Consider the following 23,859-nt stretch of genomic DNA (forward strand, 5'->3'; position numbering starts at 1 on the left):
AACATAATCTGCGCATACATGCATATTCATTACCTTGGCAAGTCAATTCGCAGAGCAGGAAGACTGAATAAAGGTGAATGAGAGGTTGAACCTTCCTACCATCCATTATTACGCTTTAAAGAGCTATTCTAATGGGGTGGTTTCAATGGTGTGTTAAACATGATACCTTTACAGTGTTTTGTCTGTAATAGTGCCTGAATGAGGATGGAGAGAACTTCACCTCACCCAATCCTCCCTCCACTCTACCTGGGGCGCTGGCACCTTCTCCTCTCCTAGAGTCAATACCACCTCTGCTGCCTCTATTCTGCCCAGAGGAGCGCACCACTCAGCTGGTTCCAGGGTGCAGCCAGACCCTCCTCTACTACTGCCATTAATCCACTCCTTCGGCAGACAGAATCCATCTCCCCTTGGCACCTGTTTGACAGAGGGTAAAAACAGGGATGAGATAGCGGGGTGCAGATCAATCCCTTCGATCCCCGTCTCCATCTCAGCAGTCATTCATCAGCCAGTGGTTGTTGCTGGTGATGTTGGTGGTGTTGTTTTGCTTGACATTGCTCCATGTCCAGTCAGTGAAAATCAAGCAGCTGAATTATGGTAAAGCAGGGGGATAAATCAAAGGGTGACAGTATCGTTGCCCTGACATTTAGAACTAAAAAAAACAAAAAAACACACAAGTCAGTTAACCTATTTCATAAATGGTAGATCAATAACATTGATAATTATTTTTCAATGTAATTTAACCATTTTTTGCACAAATACCACAGCTTATGTTCTTCAGTGTAAATATATAATTTTAAAAATATTTTGGTTGTCCAGAAATATTTTGGCTTCTATTGAGGTTTGGATGGAGAACAAATATTTTGCCGAATTGCTAACGACTTTTGCACATTTGATTTTTATCAGATAATAATTAAACACCACATGCCGGTTTTTATAAAGATGAACTGAGGTTAAAAAAAATATACCCACAAACTTAATTGAATTAACAGCATTTGATAATCTTGTGAGAAATATGAATAGTATTCAAAACAATTATTCAGTTTAAAATATTCACTTTTGTCAATATGCCTACTTAGTTTTGTGTCTTTATTGACTTTATTTTTAGTTATCCAAGGAAGGAACAATCACCTTTTCAATTACCTTTATATGTAACCTGTATGCCCTAATGTTCCTGTCTCTGTTACTATGTCCCTTAATGATGCAGCACAGCTACTGCTGACAAGTTGCGACCTTAGTGTTGATGTTTGTCCTTTGTGTGTCCTCAATAACACATTGCTGCTTTCAAGTGACAGTGAATGGTGGGGCAGTGGCTCTCCTCTAACATAACTTCATGTTGGAAGTGAGAAGGAAAAAAAAGTATTAGACAAAACAATCAATGGGACTGGGTTGATGGGTTAATATACAAAAGTCTTTAGCCACCCTGCAGTTCTTAATATTGTTTGAGAGTGAAAATGTTTTGTGGAAAAAAGCTGCAGTGATTCATTGAAACATCTGCAAAGATAAATGGAAATATAACATATAAGGCAAAAGCAGAGTTTGTACAATTGTATCAAGCTTGAAAGTCAATATTTGGTATGACCTTCATTAAAGCATGAAGGTTCTTATAATTTGTTTTAAAAAGTCATCAGGAATAGTTCTTCAGGTTTCTTGAAGGACATTTAAAGTTCTTTTCTTTCAGGATGATCCCACAGTACTTCAGTGAGGTCAATAATGGAGAGGACAATCTATGACTGATAGCATGTGTTTTTCTATCCTTTTACTGAACTGGCAGTGTGTCAATGCCAGTCGGACCACTTCCAGATTGTACTGCAAGGTGGATCAAAATCTGACTCTACTCTTCTGCATTCATAATCCCATTCATTTTGATAAGATCTCCAACACCTCTGGACCTGTTACCACTGATTTTCAGTCTAGTTTTAGTGCTATCTGGTATTCCTCAGTCTATTCTCTCTGTTTCTTTTTCTTAAAAATGGCATCCTGATGTTTACCTTTACACTGACACATTTTCTGATGAGGCTTGATGATCAAGGCCAGATGCATCTCTTAGGTCCTGGATTTTTCCATATTTCTTAAGGACATGATATTCAGATACTGTTTATCTGCTATAGATAGTTTTTAGGCCAGTCGCTTTTTCTTTTGTCCTCAACTTGTCCACTTTCCAGATTATTCAAGGCCTACTGCACGTAATGTCAAGATAAGTTATATTTTTGGCTAATAGCTCTCTGGAAATGACATTGATGATAAAAAGAAAAAAATACTGGTTGATGCATGTGAAACTGTCTTTGCATTTTATTGTGGATTTAAGAAAAGAACAAATTAAATATAAAATGTAAATTTGGTTGTCTATCAAATTGTGTTTTGCATAATGCACACACACAAAAAACAACATTCCTCTGAAAATAGTCAGGCACAAGAGACTGGACTTAAAATGATTGAAAAAGCAGCCAATGGCCAAAAACAAACAAACAAACCTTGAGAAAGCCTGGAGAACTATTGCTCGAAACCACTTTAAAAAGTTAAAATAAACTCTGGCTCCTTGGAATCAAAAGATAAAGAATATAAAATATATATATGAAGAGCTTTGCACGCTAGTCACAAAGATCATGCACAAAGAATTAAAAAAATAACAAAAGAGTAACAAAAACATGTTAATCACTGTACACTCTCTCGAGCCATTAGGTCAGGAATTAGATGAATAAATTAGTGCTGTGATCACAAAAATAGCCTTAATGTTGGCATACAAACCAATCATCAAAAAAATAAACCAAGACAAAAAATAATTTCATGAAAACAACAACATACAAAGTTCAAGGCATCTGACAGAGTGGGAGGATAATCCTTTGTGGTTCGCATTTAATGTTTTGGATTACTCAGATTTATGTGCAAGATGCTTCTGTGGTCCCTTGCTACTCACAGGGACATATTTCTCACATCTTTCACATGTTGTGATGATAAATGACCCAAACACAAACATACTAGTCAAACACGAGAAGACACATTGAAGAAAGAAAGAAAGAAAAAGAATGCAATATAAGGTCTGATTAAAGGCTTGTGTTGCAACCTTTAGGGAGATGATCCTTGGAATCATTATGGCCTTGCAGACTGTTTCAGCTGATATGTGTGCAACAGGCGGTAGAACCAACTGGTTACAAAAAGCATGAGTCCTGCAGCACATCTTCAAAACTATCTACAGTCAAAGCTGAGCTTTGCATGAGCCTGTCTGACTGAAAAAGACTTTGAACTTTAAACCTTTGTTGGAGGGATGGCAATTAGTGTTAAAAAGGTGTAAACAAAAACAGCCTACAGTGAGTTTTGGTAGTAATTTAGAGAACAGTTAATGAAAGAGAACATTTGTCTGTGACCTGGTGAGTCCACTGCTCAGTGTGTCCAGTGTATGTATAAAAAAATAAAAGCAGCTCCAGCTTTGTCGGAGAGATCTGATTTTGTAGACATTTAAAACTGCGCTGCTCTTCATATTGTGATGTATTAAATGGCTTAATCATGAATGAATGAAAGAGTTACAGTACTCAATACCTTAGTTTGATTTGATTTGTTGGTGTTTGTTTGTATAGGGTAAATGACAGAGAATGACAAAGCTGTGTAGTTCTTGTTAGTTCTTGGTGCACAGCCTTCGAAATGTATTATATTGTTAGGTCCTCCTACACTGTTCACCAAAGGCCACAGAATGAAATGTGATCCTTACTGGATAAGTTTACATTGATGTTTTTTGAATCTTTTGCACTATTTATTATAAAAACAAACAAACAAGCAAACAAAAACAAACAATGAATGTTACTCTAAAAATAAGTCCATGTTTTGTTTGATTTTGACAGAGGGCAGGCTGTTTTCCCTTGTGTCTCTGTTCCAAGCGAGGGTAAATATGGATCATGTAGGTATTGATCTTCTGGTCTTATGAGGTATGATGGTAAACAAGTGTATTTGCCAAAATTCTACTCTGTTGCAACATTTTGGTTGATATACTGCATGAATCCATGCTCTGCGTTTAAAGGCTTTACCTCAGTGTTTGGAGGAGCAAGTATCAAAACTATGGATACAATGAAACCCGAAAAGTGTACAGATGTAGACTTACATAATACAGTAAAAAAACTGGTGGTAGTGGTAGAAGGGTGAAAGATCAGTTGACTGCTGCAGTGTTTAACTAAAAAAAGCACAATAACTCTCAGTTTGGGCTAAGCACATTTTTATGTTGGTTATATCCATCATCTAGACCGGTTCCAATACCAAAACATTTAATCATTTATACCACCTAAAATTACATGTATGACAACACAAACTTCCAACACAAGCAAGCAGTAAGTATCTTAAGTTTGTTTCTAAAAGTATTCAGTTTTCAGCTGTGTTTTGTCTGCTGCTTGTTCTCTTCTTGCAGTTGTCTGGCATTACTACTGATTGCATTGCTCAGGGAATGTATTATATACCTCCAGCAGTTTAATGCTCCTTTTACAGTACATAAGCTACACGGGCTTTTCATAGTCCAGATTTGCCATCTGGAATAGGAGGCAACTCATCTGAAGTGGTAGCATACTTAATAAATTATTAACTGTAGAGTTAATAATTGCTTTGCAGAAAAAAAATAAACCCTAATAGAGCAAATATAAGTAAAGGCCAAACTCACAGGAAATCTATGGCTAGAAAATTACATGTTATAGCTTATTTTTAAATGAACGTTTTTTTTTGTTTTTTTTTAATGGAGTGCTCGAATGTGTTTGAGTGTTGTTAGGCCTGTTTTCGGTGCATTTTATCCGAGCCTCTCAGACTTAAAAAGCTTGAAAATTCAAGAGTTTCTAATGGCTGCTGTAATGTCTTTGCTGCCAGAGTAGAAAGAAATTCATAATGACTGAAAGCAAGTTTACAGCATCCCCTGATGTCTTTACTGCAAAATAAACCAGAGAGAGAAGCTGTTCAAAGTGAAAAATGGCAACTTTTAGAGAAAAATTATTTAGAAAGAAGAATAAGAGTGAAAGTGCTTCCAGACAAGGAATGATTGATTGGTGACAGACCTCACACTTTACTGTTCCTGAGTATGTGTGACCTAAGTATGTGTGACCCTCTTCCAAACTGCCTGCAACACATAAAATTTCACTTGTAAAAATTTTTTACTAGACTTAAATACACTAGAGTATGATACTGGGTGCCAGGTGTGGAAGCACTTTATATTATAGGGTTATATTTGACCTACTGGCTTGTAGATACTTTTTAACTAGTGGTAACTAGTGTGACTCATAGGTGATAAGAATCAGATATAATTCAAACTGTTTACTCACCTCGAAAGAATCTTTGTTTCTTTTTTTGTTTTTGCAAGTAATTGTCAGTATTTCCTAAGCGACAGTGATGCAAAATATGACCAGTTTATGCATGCTAAACCACTGGAGTCTAAGATGCCCTTGTGTGACTGAGGGGGGGTCATCATCGCACCCTGGTGTGATATGCAGGCTTTCACAGTATGGTGTGCGTAAGGTGAGAAAACTGGGAAGTGCTGTGATGTACTATATCAAGAGTGAGCTCAGAGTGCTGCTTTGAGCTATGAGATGAGAAAAATGACAGCAGATGTGAAAGTGTTTCACTGTATTATAAAAAAAAGTCCTGAATAAAACAGTCAGTGAAGGAATTTTAAATTTACAATAGGCATTCTGTGTGGGTTGAACCGCCAGTGTTTCATCCTGTAGAGAAAACTAAAACTAAAAAATATCAAAAGTCACAAAAGAGGCCAAATCCTGTGGTACATCATGCACTGGAGGGTAAATCATCATTAACATAAGCTGGCAGTGGACCTTTAAAAGTGTCATAACGCCCAGTATTAGCTGTTGGGATTTACACAGGGTGTGACAAGGGACTGATTCCACTCTTTAGTAACCCTAAAGAGTTTTCCTCTGTCCTCCAGCAAAAGATCATTATTTCTCTAAAGAACATAAAAGGAATATGTTACCAAGCTTTTAATGACTGGAGTGGTCTTGTATAATACGTGACAGACTTGTTGGTGTCAGTGATAAAAGGTGTGATTGCTTCAATAAATAGAAACCTCTAAAGCCCAAGGAATAGAGTTAAATAATTGGACCAATAACTTTTGCTGAAGTTTCCCCTCTCTCCCTATACCATTTATATGCTAACCATGTCCCCGAGGGTCCCTCCCTTTCTGTTTAATTTCAGCTATCCCTTTTTAATCAGTTTCCTTTTATCTCCCAGCAGTTTGAATGCAGAAACATTCTATTTAATTTTTTTTAATCAAGGGTACATGTGTGTGAAGCATCAATTATTTGATGAAAAAGGATTCACAGAACAAGATCACACTGATTAAATAGTCTCTCACCCTGAGAAGATTATGTTTTCTTAAAGTAAGTGAATGCGATGTATGTGCGGTTCATTGGCTCAAAAGGTCAAAGTCAAAAGAAACCGTCTTGCCTTATAGAATAAAGGTAAAAGACAGGGAGAGAGTAATACAAGTGAAAAGAAAAGTGCGGGGATGAGGTAGGGATGAAATGATCCTGGATACACACAACAAGAACATCTATCCTTGCTGTTTTGATGATGGCTAGTTTGAGGATGGAGCATGCACTGACAGCAAATTGACTCTCTATAAGTGACATTAAAAAGGGTAAATGGGATCCAAATATGGAGTATCAAATGAACTAGTCGGGATATCATATGTAATATGAAGTGCCAAAAGAAAATCCCTGTGGCTCTTTTAGGTGAAGTATTTAGAGTTCTTATTGCTGGGACAGAGGCAACGCTAACATAAATACATTCTCAGGTTGCCCCACAGTGGGTTTAGGGGCAAGCCACCCACACTCATTTCAGTTCCTTCCAGTAATCATTGCTGTCTCGTTTGACCCATTTAGTGTAACATTATGCTCACCCAGCTGGTATGATTTCAGCCTTCTTTGCCCTCCCCTGCTATTTCCTCCACAGCAAACTACCCAGATGAGAAATCCAAGGTACTGATGAACAGGTAGGATGTTAAAAACAAACAAACAAAAAACAAGCAAACAAAAACAAAAAAGAAAACTTTATATTGAGCCTTCAGAACATTAGCCCCCCTCTTCTTTGCTGCTGTTCTCCCAGTGGAGGTGCCAGAGCCTTGGTTTGCGATGCAGCAGCTGCAGCAGCAGGCTGCCTCTGATCTGTGTGACCCCCAGAGAGGGGTCTATGGTCCTGGCTGCCTGTGGAGAATACAGATCAACCTCCTACATGTCCTGAACCCTGTCCCCTCCACTCATTACCGCTCACATTCACTTACCAGGAGGAGGTGGTAATGCTGAATAAACCTCCCATTCCACATATTTAGTGAGAATGTGCATGGTTGCTGGTGCACGGTGAGGAAAATAGACCACTTTGATGCAATGTAATTTTGCACAAGTGTGTCTTTGTGTTATACAGCTGCTTGAGGGTGGAGGTTTTCTCTGGTGTAGGCTTTTAACGTAAGAGTTAATAAACAGCTCACCAACGTGTCAGCTTCTCTAATAGCCTACAGGAGATCTAATTCCACAGTCAATCAAACTGATGGTTTATTTCCATCATTTGGGAGATATAGTGCATCAGCCTGTTTAGAACTGGCTCCAGGTGCCCTGCTGAAGTCCAGTGTTAACAATTAATGAATAACAATAAATACAAATGAAAGCCGTTTACTTGATGTTACCTCCGGGGTTCATTGTTTTAGTGCTTTGGTTTCATCTTGATTTTATGAAAAGTTTCTACAGATATGCATTTAGCAGTTACAGCATAAGCACAAGTGGAACAAAGTTATAGCTTTGGGAATTGCACATTAAACTTGAAGTCTTGGCACTTAAAGTAAATGGACTGCCATTTATAAAACACCTTTCTAGTCTTGTTGACTAATCAAAGGGCTTTTACACCACAAATGACATTTACCTGTATGCCACTTTATTTTACCAAAAGAGTACTTTATATGTCAAACACATGACATGCAGACTGGAAGGCCTCCTACTCTGAAGTCCCATTTTTACAGGTTAGAGAGATAGTATTATAAAAAGTTCAGTTTTTCCTTTTTAAATGGCCACTGTTACATTTTTGAATTATTGTTTCCTTGCAATTTTTCCAACTTAAGATGACATTGCAAGGAAACAAAAACATTAGTTTGATATTACCCTTTTCTGCTGATCTATTGTTCCACACTATACTTACTAAAAAAAAGTCATAGCTTTGTCAGGATATGGCCCTAGGCTCTGCTTGTGTTTCTTGCTCACTAACAAGTGTCATAAGTCACTGGTGTTAAGGTCATGAGCAATTGGTCTGTTGATGTTGTTCTGTCAAAATTTACCAAGACATAATACAGTTTGACATCAGCTACTTGTTGGTTGAGTGGTATTAACAGTAACAGTGTTTTTGGAGATCTCTTCTAACTAGAAAATGTGCAAAACTGCGGCACGCCTGCAGGCGGGGATTTGCTCTGCATTCAGATTGTCCAGCTGTGCAAGCTCAAACAAAGCCCACTTCATCATAATGGAGCTCTGTCACAGTGGATTGAAGGCCCTTGTAATGAATAATTATAGCATGGGGAAGGAACATGGCAGAATACAAAACAAAGAGGGAATGTGGGAGGGGGAAGCTGTCGAGAAAACAGGTGTGTGCCATGAATTATACATCTAGAGAAATGCCACCATACTTCAGATGAATGCATTTCGTATTGTTTTGTGCTTACTTATGTTTGCAGTGACAAACAACATTGGGTTTGGTGAGTGAACCCAACACCAAAGAGTATACAGTAATGTAGTGGTCATTTTCGAGACATGTGGCATGCTTTTTTTGGTTGCAAGTGATGCAGTCCACCTTTGGGGCATTTAATTCATTATGCTACAAAGAGATTAATTAGAGAGGGCACATGCACTGCATGCATATGTTGCCTAGCCTGTGCAAAGACACCGTCTATTAATGAAACACAAGCACAGACCACAAGCCTGTCTATGTACGCATAGCTCTATCTGGTGTCCTTGCCCGAAGCTACGCGACCCGTGTTGTGGGTTGCAGAGGTGGGAGCAACAGGCTGTGAAGGGGGAACTGGTTTTACAGTTCTCCTGGCCCCTGACATCCCCCTCTGGCCCTGATTATATACCAGCTACTCCTGAACCAAGGGGCACCTGGGCAAGCTTATGAAGAAAAATGACACTTATATGTCCTACACATCTGACTACAACAAACCAGACACACTAAATTAAAATTTCTTAAATTATTTGCTTGGTTATTTGACATTAACAACTTGATCTCATATGGATTCTGAAAACACACTTCACAAGAGATCTGACTGATAATAACTTTAGAAGACCTGGATATATATTTAATAAAAATGTTCTTCTTGGTTGTAGACCATTGTCAATCAATCTCGTGCCCCGTGTCTCCTGTACAGTACAGAATGCGTTCAGCTTGTCAAATTTACATACATCTTTGATCGCTAGCAGTGTGACTCTAAAATGCTGTACTGTATATTTGTAAGTTTTCTCCCCAACAATGTCGATGAAACGTTTTGCACCGTCAAAGGCAACCGCGGGTACCTTTGGTTTCATTCTATAATACTGGACTTATTTTCTACGAAGGTTTGAACTTTCAGAATGTTTAAACAAGAGAAAAAAGTGTGAAAATGTTCATGCCTGTCTGAGAAAAGTGTATTAAGTGTGTAGTGAGGATCTTTACAGCCTTAAAACATCTATAATAATTGTAAAAAATAAAGTTGGCTACTTCGTGGATTTCACCTATCACCTATCGCGCTGTATTTTTAGAACGGAACTACCGAGATATACGAGGGAGGGACCGCTGTATTTCTTAATATTATTGTACACAAATACAATCACGAGAAAGAAGAAAAGAGCATTCCTCAAAACCATTCCAACAAATTCTACTTTTCCTTATCTCTTTTTACTGAAATTAAATTCACTTTGAACTAAAACTGCAGCTACAGTAAAAAAAATAATCCATTAAACAGCACAATATTTTAGGCACACAGGGTCTTCATCAGGCTAATGGTCAACAATCTAGACACATAAACCCACTGGCCACTTTCTGAGGTACACCAGTTAAACTGTTTTGTAACACAATTATCTAATCAACCAGTCACGCAGTATGAACTCATTATCAAGAGTACCTGCTGTTTAAATTTAAACCAAGCGTCAGAATGGGGAAGACAAGAGATTTGTTACTTTGAACATAGACCAGCCTTTATGACACCAACAGCTATGCTGAGTATTTCAGAAACTGCTGATCTCGCTCTAGTGCTTACAGAAAATGGTCTGAAACAGAGTTTAAGGTGTTCAGGCTGCTGCTGGTGGTGTAATGGTGTTGAAGATTTTTTTTCTTGGCACACTTTGGGCCCCTTAGTACCAACTAAACACAGCTAAAATGCCAGACTATTGTTGCTGACTAGGTCTATCTCCTTATGACCACACTGTACCCATCTTCTGATCATTGCTTCCAACGGGGCAATCAAGCTGGTTTCTTGAACATGACAATCACTCCACTGTACTTAAGTGGCCTTTGGGATGCAGTGGAACAGGAGATTCACATCATTCACTTGCATCCAACAAATCTGCAGCTACTGCATGATGGTATGGTGTTGATATGGACCAAAATCTCTGGAGAATGTCAACAGTACCTTAGAATTAAAGCAGCTCTGAAGGCAAAATAGGGCAGTAAAGTGACCAGTAAGTGTAAATCAAATGAAAAATGTAATTCCTAAATTCTTTAAAAATGTATGTATCTTAAAGAAACTTTAACCATGTGTAACCCTGGTAAGATTTACAGCAATCAGGAGTACAGGGTTCTTTGAATGCATCGTAGTTCTTGTCTGATAGTTTAATTTCCGGGCTGCCCTGAAGGCATCACCTGCAGCTCGGTGCGCGTGAGGGTGTGGTGTAGAGGAACAAAGACGGCAAGGAAAAACTCCATGCTGCCGTGAAGCACAGTTTTCCAGTTAAAAGGAGAAAAAAGAAGTTCAATTAACATTTGTGAGAGAGCTGCCGTTAGCGGTGAACCACAGACGGGTACCTACCTCGAAGGAGTCGGAGTGTTTCTTCGAACTTTTTGAACTATTCTGGTGAGTTAGCCTAGCTCACTTAGCACCGCTATTGTAGTTCAATGCACTAAAAAAATAACTAACCAGTCAGAATAGTAGTAAATGTTGTTTAAGGATGTTTAAGATGTTTTTATAGTATTGCGATGTTGTGACAGGTTTTGTTTATTGAGTGTTTAGTGTTTCTTCCTTTCTTGGGCCTGCTAGTTCAGCCGCGGCCAGCTAAGTGGTTCATGTGCTGTAGCTGTAACTGCGGGTGATGCACAGTAATGCCAGTGTATTTACTTTTGCCTCAAGATGCAATTTATTTTAATATTTAAAAAGAACCAAGGACATTAGGAATAAGGACTTTTAAGGAATGTGGACATGTAACATTCTGCATGTTGTGTGCAGACTGGTTTTTTTTTGAGGGACAATTCCATGTGTGCTGCATAAGGAGCTGCCATCGCAGATCTAGGACACTGTTGCTGCTGTGGAGGCCTTCTGTGTGTCAGGACGCGACTCGTTGATGCCTGCCGTACCAGGAGGGCGGTAGGAAAAAACAAAAGGAAGTCCACCTGAGAGATACTTTACCATTTTCTTTTGCTACTTTTTTCTTCACCTGGAACTCAGGTTGTTTTTTGTTCTCAAACCCAAATAGACTGGTAACTAAATGAAACTGATATCATAAAAACTGATGGTTGACAACCAGTAAAAGTCTAGTGGTACCACATTTTCTTTTCTTTGGGGGTGTTGAAATATTGTGTTTTCTTTCCTTGTCTTACATCTGTTTTGATTGTTTCAATTATTCTTGTGATGCATTTGAGATGTTTACTGCATTTGAAGGTATCCCTATGTTGAGGATGAGCAAAGGGAACTGATCCAAGGAAAATATATATATATAAAGCAAGCCTCGTTTCACCAACCTGTGGTCGTGCGTGTTATGTGGGTTGGAAGTCTTATTGCTCTTACAGAGTTGCTACCGCCAATCTCCTTCCCAAACCTAGATTCAGATATTGTAGACATTGCACTTGGGCGAGCAGGATAGATCATCTCTTTATAGATAGAGGGACACAAGTCCAGGTTACACATGAAAGCACGCTCACTATGAATATATATTTACATAGCCCACTGTAGCTAGTGGGTTGTGGCATAGACTGCTTGAGTAATACCTGCTCATTTCTTACATCAGCTCAACTTCCATCATTTTTAACTCCTTTTGTTTTTATGAAGAACAGCAAATGATTGTAGCAGTAATTTGAAGAAAACAGCAGACAAATAAATAAAAGAAGTAATTGTTACAGTGCTAAAAACACAACTGCATGCCATGAACCCTTGTGATGTCCTCACAGCTTGTTAAATTGTCATCATAACAAAAAGTCACCTTTCTGATTCTTTTGTAATCCTGCTCTATGATACATTGTTGATGTTACCAGTTCAAGCTGGGATCAATTAAATGTATTTGCTGTATAAGCCAAACCAAGAACGTAATTATGTGGGGCAGTGTAAGTGTACACACTTTTTTATTTCTGCTCCCTGGAATACCTGCACAGAAAAGGTGCAGCTTTATAATAAATATTTTTAAGTGGCAGATTCTGAGTCTATTGTTACTTCATGCTGCAATGTGAATTTGATGTTCCATTGCAAATCCAGAGAAAAGTTGCCCTCCTTGTGTGTATTGCTATGCAGCTTCCAGGACAGAGGTCTTTTAATTGCTCCTATTGTTGAATTATGCAAGAACTTTAAATTTTGAGTGTGTACATGTAAATGTGTTTGTGTGTGGTGGCAACGGACATTATGCTGTCTGTTTCCTGTCTTACCTCTGCCCGTCCTTGACAGATCACATGGATATTGGCTGCCTTTTTAAGGAATAACACCTACTATCAAGTGGATAGAGGAGCTCTGAGGAGCGAGCTTCTCTTCCTCTCTCTCTCTCTGGGATGTTTACATCCAATCCTCCAGGTCGCCATCTCACCAATGATCATGCATTCAGTGGGGATTTGGGGGAGGGGGTGTAAGTGCTCCTACGGGAAATAAGGGTCACCTCTTTAATCTCAGATGTGGGGATCTCTCCAACCTGTGTACACGATGTATGTTATTATTCTGCACGATCTACAGCCCACCTGCCAGTTGTTAACTGTACATATTACACATATGTTGTTAATCATACTGGTAGTATGGCGCTCATGTTGATGGAATAGTAAAAGGTCACAGATTGTTTTTGTATAACACACGACTTGTTGATTATGCTCTGGATTACTGGCTACACCACAGCAGGTTTATTTAAGAGAGGTAACGGACAGCCTCCTGGTACCATTTAATTTTCTTGACTTTATCTGTACACCTGAATAAGACCTTTGCTTGGGTGGTACCAAAGTATTAACTGAAGTGCAATTTAATAAAAAGAAAAACAAATGACTGACACAAATCAGCAGGCACTGCCTCTTTTGATAATTTTATTCCACCTAGTGTTTTGTAGTGGCTCCCCTTAAACGGCAGTAGTTCATAATAACCGTTCATAATAGCAGTTCATAAAAGCTGAATTAAACCAAATGGAACTGGATATTTTGTCTAATGCTCTCATTCTTGCCTGATTGCAAATTATACACAGCTTGTGAGTGTTAAAACATGATCCAGCAAAAGAAATCATGATCATTTTAGGTGTAATTGTTGCTACACCTAACTTATTTACCTTTCCATAATGACAATCTTTCAGTGTCTACAATTAATGCTATTTGGTTTGCTTATCTGTGCCCCAGTGGATATCAAAATTTCTTCTGGAACAATGTTTTTTGTTGTTGTTTTTTGATAGCATGTTGGTAAAGTTTCAGGTACCACTGTTGAGCACAAATTGACCCCCAGCTAAGAACCAGATAAGCCCTGTTAAAAAATAGTTCCACTAATGCTGAGTATGCATTTGAGGAAAAGGAGCTCTTATATTTCAATGTCCTTGGCTGACCTTTAGTGCTTATTGGATCTCTTATATACTGTAATTTCACTGAACAGGAACTCTCACTCACTGAAAGTTTGCACGGTTATTTCTGACTTCACTTCCTCAGCTGCTTTGCAAGCTTTAGTGTGAAATCCTCAGGGAGTTGTCTCTACAAGAGTCACCAGCTTTTAGGGTCGAAGCTCTTAATTATGCTGGGTGTAAATGAGAGGACTGAAGAGAGAGCTGGTGTGGCTAGCCAGGGGCCCCATGTGAGGGTGACAAAGCTTATAGAAGCACAGTGGCACTCTCAGCCTAAGGCTCTGCACAGATGAAAAGAGGACAGAGAAAAAAGGCAGAACATAAGGCATGTATGCTAATGTGTCAACTCAGTAAGCTGGCAAGACGGTGAATAAAGCTGCTTCATCTCTAGCAGTGCGAAGCAAAGCTGATACAGTGAGCAACATATTTTTGTGATTACATACTGTATGTATGCCTTTAGATTTATATGATGTCTCTGATATGGAAAACCGTTAATTGTACATATAGTACAATTTTAAAGGGACATTTGAGAAAAACTACATTTCCCCTGACAGTAAGAGTCTTATGGGAGTTATCCAGCCTTACTGCATATCTACCTTTCTCTATCTGGCTATCTTGTTGTGCAAGGTGCAGAACCGCAGTGAAAGCAATGTGGCTTCTGTGAACGATTAGACTCGGTAAGGCAAATGGAAAAGCTGCGCAGAGGCATAATAAAAAGAGTATCATTTCCCAACACAGACATACCCTTGTAGGCCTATTTAAACATCACATAAGTGGCAATGTATCATAAAACTACAAAGGCATTTCATCATTGGAAAGAGGGGAGTTTTTTTTAAATCTATATTTCATCTACTGAATTACAACATAATAATAATGATGAACTCACAAATTTGTTGAACAGACTCAGAATGGCTGTGATAGTTTGAGCACAACCACCAACTGTACAATTTAGTGTTAATGTAAAGACATAGGCTAGGTGTGCGATAACGTGCTTATTTTCCCGCTTGACTTTTGACATTGCATTTTTTCATTTGCTTTAGAGGTCTGGCTGGTTAAACAGTGATCTCGACCAACAAACACAAAATCTGTGGGTTACAAATTCCTTCAAAGAAGTGCTTGATTCAAATGCTTTGTTTTCACAGGGCTGAAGGATGTGTGGAGTAGGAATCAGTGAGTGAGTGACAAAAAAGGAGAAAAATGCGGTGGCGAGACAGAAAGGCTGAGAGAGAGTGAGAGATGGAGTGAGAGATAGACATAGAGATGCAAGAGAGACAGCAAGAGAGAGAAACTGAGAAGTTGAGAGAAAATGTGATTTGGTCTGGGTGTTTTGGGCTGCATGCTCCATTTGCCCTCCCTGACAGAGAGGGAGAGTGACGGGCATTGGCAGGAATTGAATCAGTAGATTAAACACCCCCTCCTCCCCCTCCTCTCTTTTCCCATTTCTTCTCCTCTCCTCACTCTCCCCTCACCTCCCCTCTTTTCTCCTCTCCACCTATTCTCCAGTTCCTTTGACAAGGGAAATGTGGTGGAGATTGCAGGCAGAGATGTTCTTGCCAAGTGTAGCTAAGAATTCTTTGTCACAGGTAAGATTGATAGGGTGATTAAATATCCAGCAGTAGAGTATTAGTAGCCACTCTTGACCATTAGTGCCAGGCAGCAGAAGAGATGCATTAAGAAATTGTCTGTGGTAAAGGCAGAACCTCTGCCCCAAGTTATCAAATCCACCTTGCCATCGTGTAGAAATTCACCTCGATGTAGCAGTAAAATTGATGCATCAAGATAATAGAAGCAAAAGTGCATAGACCGAAAGCTGTCTGTGCACAAACCTGCAGCACAAACAACAACTATATAACAGACCACAATAATATGTCAATATATTAAACTACGGCCAGCACAATGTGTAGCTGGTATAATGTTTGTTTACTGCTATGTCAAGAGCAAAAACTGGATGAACAGATAACACAAGTCAACTCAACATTGTGTTAGGCAAGATTCTCACTATTTGGCTGAACTGCTAATGACGCATATGTTGGATAAGACTGGTCTTACTGGAGGATTTTAGATTTTATCAGCCTGCTTGACTGTCAGAGAAGATGTTTACACATTGCACTATATGCCAGTGTGGTCACACATGCTCACAAGATGCCAAGCACTTACATGGGCTATGAGCTTTAATTTGTTTACAGCTCAGATGTTAACTTGTGACTCATCTTAAAGTGCTGTTGATTTAAAAAGCCCATGCACACACATCAGTGATAAATGACTTGCATTGATATTACAGAGGATGAGATGCAGTATTTATAGCAGCATCTGTGTTCTTTAACTGTGCTGCCTGTCACTCTTGGTGTAATATAAGCAAAATGATTTAAAAGAATTATCTGTGGGGTAGACACATTCACTAGACACTTTATTAGTTGCATCTTGTTATTAACTGGATGGACCCCTTTTTGACTTCAGAATTGCCAGCAAGGTGCTGGAAGAGATTTTGGTCATTGCTGAAATGACTCCATCACACTATTGCTGCAGATTTGTCAGCATCTAACACAGTGAACTTATTGTCATTTTCAAGAAACCAGTTTAAGATAATCATCCCCCTGAATGCATCCACCTCCAAAGCAGGATGAATCCATTCTTTTATGGCATTTTGTCCAATTTTGGTGCGAAGCCTCAGTTTGCCTTCTGACGGGAGTGGTACCTGCTCTGGTCTTCTGCTGCGGTAGGCCATCTACTTCAAGACTGTGTTGTGAATTCAGGGATGTTCTTCTGTATATCTTAGATACTGTCGCATTCGCCACAATTCTCTATAAACTCTAGAGATGGTTGTGTGAGGAAATCCCAATTGCATGAGCAGTTCTGAAATAGTTAAATCAGCCCATAAGGTACCCACGACCATGCCACATTTAAAGTCACTTTAATCTCCTTTTTTCCCTTTTCTGATGCTTATTTTGAACTTCAGCAGGTTAACATCCATGCATCCAACCATCCATGCATCCATCCATCCATCCATGTCCTGTGTCTGGCTGGTGTCCTGATAATGCAAACCAAGCTTGCAGTCTGTACAGGGACTGAATGACCTCCATCAGCAGGCTTGATGCCAGTGTTCCCAAAGAACTTCTTTCAAATGCACTAACCATATAGTCCCTGGTAGGGTAAGCTCCCGCACACCCTCCAGTCTCCTTGAGAGGTTAAAGAAGTAGTCCATAAAAAAATTATTTTTTTCCCCCTTAAATAAGGTTAAACCAATGAACAGACCTTTCCTCTCCAGCACTCTCACAGTTCCCGAGATAAACTTTTCAAACAGGGGGCACCACCCAAGTCTGTCAGTTCAGAAACATCCTCCCTTACCTCCATGTGCACATGTATCAGCCAAGACATCCCAATAGCATCCGAGACTTTAAGCTACACAATTTAAGTCTCATCTACCGAAACTACTGTAGTGACTCTGTCCTACCCCCCCAACCATGTCCCCGACTAAGGTCTTCCTCACTGTATACAATGCGAGCAAGGCACAGCTTCTCCCTTCTGTGTGGTCAGTTTATTCTCTTCAAAGCTAACCAAAAGGGATGTTCCATACTATCACCAAAATGCTCCAATAATTGAGTTAGTGCCAAGCCTATATTGTGATTGGAACACCTCTATCTGCCATTTGGCTCCAGAGTCCCTCAAGCTAACCACATTTGATAGAACTTTTTTAGACAGACACCAGCCAACATAAGAACGATGAACTGTTATAGTGAACACTGCATATTTTGTCCTATAATCTATTATAAATCCAAATCTTTTTTAAGTCACACTATTTAGACATATGGATTTTATCCACTGAATAGCAAGGTTCTTTTCTCTCCAGTCTGTGTGTTATGTATCGGCGCAAATTGAGGTTGACATCTTTTGAAGCAGCACTTTTTTAAGATGAAAAGCCATTTTCTGTAGCAAGCCAAAGTAGTCCTGGAGCTGACAAAAGTGGAAGCTAGGGTGAAGTAATATGTCATTTGCCAGGTAGATAAACCTCTTTGCCATGCACTGTCTCCGAGTAATCGCAGAACCTACATCCTTTATACTGACCTTTTGCTTTAAGGTGGTTACGCTGACCTGGAAATTCCACAGTGCTGATTGGTTTAGGAGCTAGAGATGCAATCTGGTGATGAATACTGAAAAGGTCAAGGTAGTCTCTCTAAAGCAAAGCTGTTTCGTTGGGTTACATGCTGTCTAAAATATATCTGATAATGGCTCTTTCTCTGTGTGTATTCCATTCATTCCCTTTCTCTCTGTTGAACATTGTGTTTTAGCTGCAGCTTTGTATCCCTTACATCTACTAACTGCTCATTAGCCTCTCAAACGATACTGAGGAAGCAGAGAATGTGCTATGCCCTTGAGTGTTTCCTATCTTGATTGGTCCAGTACTGAAAAAAAAAAAACAGCTATTCTTTACATCTCATCTCATCTTGTAGTTACATATATGTAGTGTTTTTATCATGATGCAAATTTAAGTACTACTTATGAGTTTACATTCTACAGTTTTTTGGCATGATAGTAATGTAAAAAATAAATTGTGTAATAATCAGTTATGCAGTTTGTTACCTGATGGCAACATCATGCCATAGGGGGTTAAATCATTTCAGTTTTAAAGACCATTTTAACAGCTAAAACTTGTCTGTTACATCTAAACTGTTAGTGTGTATTGTTCCTATGAGTAAGTAAAAGTAAGTCAGATTTAATTTAAGATTCATATTACATTTAAAATCAGCTTTAAAAGATGAGCATTTAGTTGTGTTTTAAAAGAGAGCACCATGTTGACAGATCCCAAGCTCATAGGGCAAGAGTTCCAGAGTCTGGGGGCGGTTGCAAAAGCTCCATCTTTAGTTTTCAGCCTCGTATGATCCACAGCCAGCAGGCTCTGATTACATGTACGGATGTAAAAGTACAGTACAGTATATTATGTTACTTCTTAATCCTGATAAGATGACATTATGTCAGTGATGTGTGTCTGCAGGACTATTAGGAATCAGGTTCCTAAGGGGCTAAAAAGTTGCATAATGCAGATTTCCAAACATTATCTAGTTATAGTCATAATTTTAATACATTTTTATATAATACAGGAACATCTAAAATAAACTGTGGATTTTCTTTCATTCTACCTTTCCACCTACATGACGCCAACTCTGTTTTCTTAACATTTTCATGAAGCAATGATATTGCACCCCATTTGCACCATGTAATGTTGATACAGTATATCTCACTCAGGACCTAAATGTCACTCCAGGGAAGTCAAGGCCTTTTTGGTAATGGCATGTGGTTGCAAATGTCAAGAAAAGTGCATTGCTGATGAGTGACTGTTGTCTGGTAACCTGCGCTCTGAAGCGGCCACACAGCGTGTCTTTGATATGGGAAAAATAGTGGTTCCCGCATGTGAACTGGATGAATATCAAGATCAAAGCTCGACAAGATGTGATACGTGCTTTTCAACATGTTTGCAGGCTGATATTTCACAAATATGCAGTTTCCATGTATCTCTTTGAAAAGGGCTAATGCCATTCTGAAGGAAGGATCCTTACGCTTCCAGAAATGATATACGCTTCTTGTATACGTTATATTCGTTTCTTATTCTTATATATAAACTTTTTGTTCATTTATAGGAATTCTGCAGATTTTAATAAATGTCACACAATAAACAAGAAGTGTAACGTGTTGTCTCACAACAGAAGAGACAAATTTACAAATACAAATCTAAATTACATTTAATGTGTATTAACCTTTGAAACCAAAATGAAATGTGAGATGGCCCTCATTTACTAACAGTGTATAATAAATGAGGGCCAAATCTGTGTGTAAATCACATGTAGGGCCTATGAACATTTCATGCTCAAATTAGTGATTTATCAGTGTTTTTGTATCTCAGTTTGTTTGTACTTGATAAAGAAATGTAAATATTCCTCTGACCATGCATATAAACAAATGACATTAAGTTTGTTTTAGGAAATGTAAACACAGGTATTTAAAATTCTAAATTCTACTATGACTATTATGATACCAATGAAAGGGAAACTGTCAGGTTTTGGCAGGCTGGGTAGGACCCAATAGCAGGGCTGGGAGACAAAAGGATCAATCAAAAAAAAAAGGTAGCTTTATTGCTGTATTGAAAAGAATGCCCAAGGGGACCAAGAACCTGATGGTTACTCTGACAGAGCTTCAGCTTTGTTCTGTGGAGAAAAGCAGAACTTTCCAGCACACCCATTTCTGCAGCACTCCACCAATCAGGCCTTTATGGTAGAGCAGGCGTGCCCAATCACAGTCCTCGAGAGCTACAGTCCTGCATCCTTGTTCTGACACACCTGAATCAAATGAATGACTTGTTATCAGGCCTTTGCCAAACTTGATGGCATGCTGAAGAGGTAATCAAACCATTTGATTCAGCTGTGTTGGAGTAGGGATGCATCTAAAAGCTGCAGGACAGTAGCTCTCGAGGACTGGGATTGGGCACCCCTGTGGTAGAGAGCCCAGATGGAAGCCATGCTTCAGCAAAAGCCAGGTCCACAAAAAGCAGGTGTCTCAAGCCTGAAGCATAAAACAAAAAAAGACTTATTTTAGGTTATGTTATTTTTAATAAATTTGCAAGAATTTCAAGCAAACATTTTGACATTATGGGGTATTGTATTTAAAATTTACGTGTTGAAAAATTGGCTGGTGCACATGTGTCATTAATGTGACAGTGATTTTGTATGGAAACTAATTTTTTCTGCATGGTAAGATTGTTTCCACGCTCACAATAACATATGAGGGTGAATAACTTTTATATAACTTTACTTATGTACATATCATTTGACATGGTTGCCACAGTCCCCATATGCTTGAATTTTGCACTTTTTTTACATTGCAAAACTTTTTATTTTTTACATTTTATTTTTAAAACAGCTTTATGAAAAATAGCCTAACATTTACATGTGCCCATATCTTTATCTCCTATGGCTTAGCTGTTATTTCATGCTATGTAACAAGAAAAGTTAAATGTAGGTTTTTCTTAATTGGTTTCTTTAGTTAAAGTGAAAAAAGTGTAACTATTTCTACAATATCATGTTTATGGTTGAATGAAGATTTAGGCACCATCTTACTTTTACTCTTGGTCCCTAACCTTCTCTACCTTTACTCTGCACAAGATACTATGTTGTAATGTAATATGTTTTGAGATTTTTGCACATTTCAATCCTGACCTTCTTTTCCTGATGCTGATTGAAATTCCATAGTTGCTTAGATTATTATCTGTATAGGAGGAATAGTTTTTCTCTACTGTTCTCCCTGAGCTACTCGCTCTCCCTGAGCTACTGAACTTGCCTTCTAAGGCCTGAGAATCATTCTGACTTCAGAAGGATATCTCCTCCTCACATCCGTGGCTCGCACCCTGCCAATGCAGAGTTAGCCCTTTCTTTCATGCTGTGCCCCTGGGATTATCATATCAATCTGCGTGACCTGATTACCAGGCTGTGGTTGGCTGCCAGAGCAGTGGATCAAGTGATCCCTCCATTTTTACTGTCTAATTAACTTTAGAGATTCGTTGCTTCATTCTGTCACTAAATTCTTCTCAAAATATAGTTTGTCACTTCATCTGGTGAAGTTATGATTGGTTACTGATCACAGGATTGGACATACAATCTAGTAACAATATGTCAATCATTTATATATTTGCATAAAATTGAGTAAAGCTCCAATGGAGTGAACATGTTTCAGATGCTGCGTTATCAGATTCGCTTAAACGCTATCAGGAGCATCAGATTCCGAGTAGCAGGGATGGAAACAGGTTCACTATCCCATATCAAACTTTAGTAACAACTCTTTTGAAGTGATACAGAGACGACAGAGATACACAAATCTGCATAACACTCGGAGTATAAAATACATTGATTCATTATGTTTGCTTTTAGTTTAGTTGATAAAATTTTGTTATGAATACAAAAATCCTCATAGTATATGGCTCAACAGAAAAAGATGCCCATACATGTAAATAAATATTCACAAGCTGAATATGCTAATCACGGTTTAATCTGTACCCTTTGGTAGAAGGGTACAGATTAAAATTCAACTGCTGACAGTTAAAATTCATTCATCACTGAAGTGTATTTCAGCAAGAGTCAATAATGACAAACTGAATGGTCAAAGCTGTCTTACTGATATTTGAAATGTGTTGATTGATTCACAATATCAACTCATGCATCAAAAAATGTTGTCAGTACTGACTTCCTCCAAATGGATCAGTGGATTTTTTTTCTTGTCTATATATGAAAACTAGTAAATAAAAGAAGACAGCAAAATACTCTTTAACTTTTTGGAGCAGTTAAAAAAAGTAAAAGCCAATATTCACTAACTATGATAACAACTTAACATGAAAATTGGTGCTCTTTGTTCATTCACATGGCAACCTTTTACAATACCTATCCTTTATTTGCCTCAACTGCTGAAGATAGAAAGCTTTTGTTTGTTTGTTTGTTTGTTTTATAGGTATTATTAGTCTAGTACAGTTCCTGTATCAAAGCCTGTCTAATGAAATCTTTACTCTTCCATTAGTCAAAAACCCCTGAATTCTTGACATACTGTGGAAAACTCAAACAGATTTTTTTGAAGAACTTTAATTATTTATTGTCACTTTGAAAAATGGTCAGAGGGTTAATTAATATTTTATAAGAGTGGGGAATATGTGAAGGAGACTGAAAGAGAGAGGATGTCCACCTTAAGGGTAAGAAAAAAAACATGGAGGTAGAAGCTGATGAAGATGATCGTAGAGGCAAATATGGAGATGAAGATGAGGTGGAAACACAGACAACTTTATGATCTATTTATAAAATAGGTTTAACATAACCTACATGCAAAGTAAGCATAGAAGTAATAAAACATAGACCAAAATGCACAAGTTACAAAAACTGCTCCAGTCTCAGTCAACACATACTAGGTCTGGATATCTGGGAATTCAAATCTAGTTTCATTTTCAGTGGCTGGTGTGTGTGTGTGTGTGTGTGTGTGTGTGTGTGTGTGTGTGTGTGTGTGTGTGTGTGTGTGTTTTTAATGTATGTATATTAGTATATCTTCAGGACTGTGTAAATAATGTTTATGTTTTTAATTTTCCAAAGATGATACTGACAAAAAAATAAAGTTTAGTTCAATGGATTCTCACATAAAGATCGTGTGGTTCTTCTAACCTTAGAAAACACTTTATTTTTGTCTTTGTTTTGCTTTAATTTAAGTAAAAATAACTAACTCACTGAAAACTTAGCCCACTTTGCTGCTTGCTCAACAGAAAGCAGCAAGTTAGACACCTGCATTGCTTTTCTTGGAGCATGAAATGGGGTCTAACTTATTGCAAAAGTGCTTGCTCATTAGGGGGTCATAATATGTCATAATGCCTTGAGGCAACTGTTGTGGTCATTTGGCGCTATATGAATAAAATTGAATTGAAACTGATTTGAATAGTATCATTAGACAAAATTATATTTGAATACCTTAAGTTGTCTATTAGGCATTTGCCACTATGTTGTGGCAGAGGTAATTAATTTAATTTATTATAAGTTGAAAATAAAAATTATCATAAGCTGCAGGTTCAGTATTTCATTCAAGTATCTTATCAAGTCACTTGTAAAATGTTTACAGGTTTCACTTTATTCTGTTTATTAAAAATGTGGTTTCTGACTGTAAGACAAAAAAAAGAAAAAAAAGATTGCCATGCTATTTTTTTTTTGTAGACCAATGTGGCAAAATCTTTTCGACCAACAGTTCAATAAATAGTGTGTATTTTATTTTTTTCTAACTTATCTTGTTAGATTTACTAACCGGTTAATTAACTAAGTATAGTTATGAAGTTGGCCTAAATATTGTTTTACTATCAGATGTTGTT

The 23,859-nt window shown here is 38.2% G+C and overlaps 1 long non-coding RNA gene across 1 annotated transcript; it reads left to right on the plus strand.

Moving 5' to 3' along the window:
• Positions 1–10,750: 10,750 nt before the first annotated feature.
• Positions 10,751–12,105, plus strand: LOC102078662 (uncharacterized). Its single transcript, XR_266950.4, has 2 exons — positions 10,751–11,059; positions 11,429–12,105. It is a non-coding gene; the product is annotated as an uncharacterized LOC102078662 (long non-coding RNA).
• Positions 12,106–23,859: the final 11,754 nt, after the last annotated feature.

Source organism: Oreochromis niloticus, linkage group LG5 (genome assembly GCF_001858045.2).
Source record: "Oreochromis niloticus isolate F11D_XX linkage group LG5, O_niloticus_UMD_NMBU, whole genome shotgun sequence".
Lineage (NCBI taxonomy): Eukaryota > Metazoa > Chordata > Actinopteri > Cichliformes > Cichlidae > Oreochromis > Oreochromis niloticus.